Consider the following 2,481-nt stretch of genomic DNA (forward strand, 5'->3'; position numbering starts at 1 on the left):
GTCACACCGGCTGGTCTCTGATGGTCCTTGCTGTGTCTGTGTGGTGGCGTGAAGCCGGCCTCTCTGAACCTCTAGCTGGGCCTCCGGTGCTCGGGGTCGGCCTTTCTAAATGGCAGCCACGTGACGAGCAGATCAACCTGAGACCACCTGCTGCTGCAGCTCTGAGACCGATCAATAATGGAACAGAGGGAGAGAAGCAGCAGAGAGGCTTTTAAGTCCAGTCTGATGAAACACAGCGTTTACTGTAGAAAGTTTAGGGGGAGAGAAAATCTACTGCACAGGATGCTCAGAGGGAATCTGTTGGCTTCTCTGATTATCACGTGTTTCATATGTGTGTAAGATCAGTGCTACATGCATGGATAGATTTTCATTTCTTTTCTTGTATATTATTTTATTTTATTAATTAATTAATTAGTTGGTTAGTTTGTTTATCATCTCCCAAAAACTTTAAAAATGTCGTCTTTATTTTCACCATCTGATCTTTTACAGTGCTGGACTGTCACATGTTTTTAAATCAGCTGGAAATGTCCTTATTTTACACATTTGCTGATTTTTTCCACAGCACAGTGCTCCTCTGTTGTTGTTCTTGTCTTGGTTTTTTACAGTGCAGCGTGTGCGACCCGGTTCTCTTCGGCCGTTCCTGGACTCGGTGCCGTGATTTAGGGGCTTAGAGCTGCACAGATGGTCGCATCAGAACCGTGTCACAGCCAATCCGACCTCATCGCCACCCACAGGTCGCTCAATTAACCTAATTGCTGACAGTTGTCGAGCGAACTTAGCGCAGATAAGTGGTCGTGTGGCCGTGTTAATCCGTCCAGGCAGCATATGGTCCGAGCGGATCTTCAAGCACCGAGATTAGGCTCAAATTAAAAAACTGACAACTGCAGTTAGAGCTGTGATTAAAAAAACTGTCACCTGGAGCCACCTGAGCAGCAGCTGCTCCTACTTCATTCCCTCAGGTCCTCACTGTTTTATCGACTTTTACAAAACACAAAGTTAAGAAAACTCCATCTGACATAAATAAATCAGAATCCGTCTAGTTTGTGACACGTCGACTATTAAAGTCACACAAACGGTTCCTCTGCTGTTTGTTTCTTTACAGCTCAGAAGCCACATTTCAAACTATTTTATATATTTTATGCTCACAGCCACCAGCTCCACATTTAATGTAGTCTCACAGTGAAACAATGAAATCCTGAAAAAAGAAAATAATCTGGCAAATAACAGCAAATATGTGCAAAATAACGACGTGTTTATCTGATTAAAAACAGCAAAACGGTTTAATTTTACAGTGAATGTTGTAAAAGAACAAAACAATTCTTTTTTTTAAAATGTGGATGTTATTTACAGTTTTGGGCTGTTTTTTGTTTTTTTTTACAGTTAACATGGACTTAATTTTTTCTTTTCTGTGATTTTACTCAATATTATCTATCATCTGACAACACAGAGAAAACCTGTGAACCAGCAGAGAAGACTCATGTGTGTGTTTGTTTGTTTGTTTAGTGTCTGGATTCATCTTCTCTGGATCCTGAGAACATTTCATCCTCATCCAGCAGCTTTCTTCCGTTCTGAGCTGAACTATGAACTAAAGAACCGTTCTGGATGAAGGTGGAACATTTATAAGAACCAACAAACTCAAGTTGTTCAGCTGAAGCTTTTAGAATCACATCCGTTTGTTCCTCTTCTTTAACAACAACAAAACCAGCTCAGCGGATAGAATCATCCAAAACGCAGCTTTCTCACTGATAAAGTGAATTCTTGAACACACTTGGATGCATTTTAGTGTTTCCTGTAATTGTTCATGTTAGTAAAACATCTGCCAGAGTTCAGTCACAGGCAGCGAACAAACAGCCAGTAAACATGTTTATAGTAGAATATAACTGTGTTCTCTTTTCTCTCAGGATGTTTAACAGCTCGTAACAGCTACACATCCCATCGGTATGAACAGCACCGTGCAGTAAATGAAGACCTGGTTTCTTACCGTCCGGCTCGTGGTTCCTCTCTGAGGGTTCTGCAGCTCCTCGCTGGTCTGACTGAGAGGTTTAGTCCAGAGAAGAGCTCAACTCCGTCTGTCCCTCCGTCATCGCCGCTGCCTCCTTTTCTCTCCTCCTTCCTCTTCCCCCGCCAGGCCACGCCTCTTTTCCTGCCTCCCTGTTTTGGCTTCTTCCTCCTCCATCTTCTCCTTTTTATCCTGTTAACTATACGCAGCCCTGCCAACATGTGATTTGTTGTGAATGTTTATGTGATCAGCAGGTTTCTTCTGGCTGGAGATGACGTAAAAAAGAAACTAAACTCAGTCAGACATTAAATTATAGAAGTTAATGATGAATTTTGACTGTTTATGTGGTTATTTTTTTATTAATATGTCAAATTAAAATGATTCACATCCGTTAAAAGTGGTGACAAGTTTTGATAAAATGCAGCTTCTGTCTGATTCCAGATGTTCCTGCTGGTTCCACCATGTTCTATCACGTTCTGATC

Source organism: Stegastes partitus, unplaced genomic scaffold (genome assembly GCF_000690725.1).
Source record: "Stegastes partitus isolate 25-593 unplaced genomic scaffold, Stegastes_partitus-1.0.2 Scaffold797, whole genome shotgun sequence".
Classification (NCBI taxonomy): Eukaryota; Metazoa; Chordata; class Actinopteri; family Pomacentridae; genus Stegastes; species Stegastes partitus.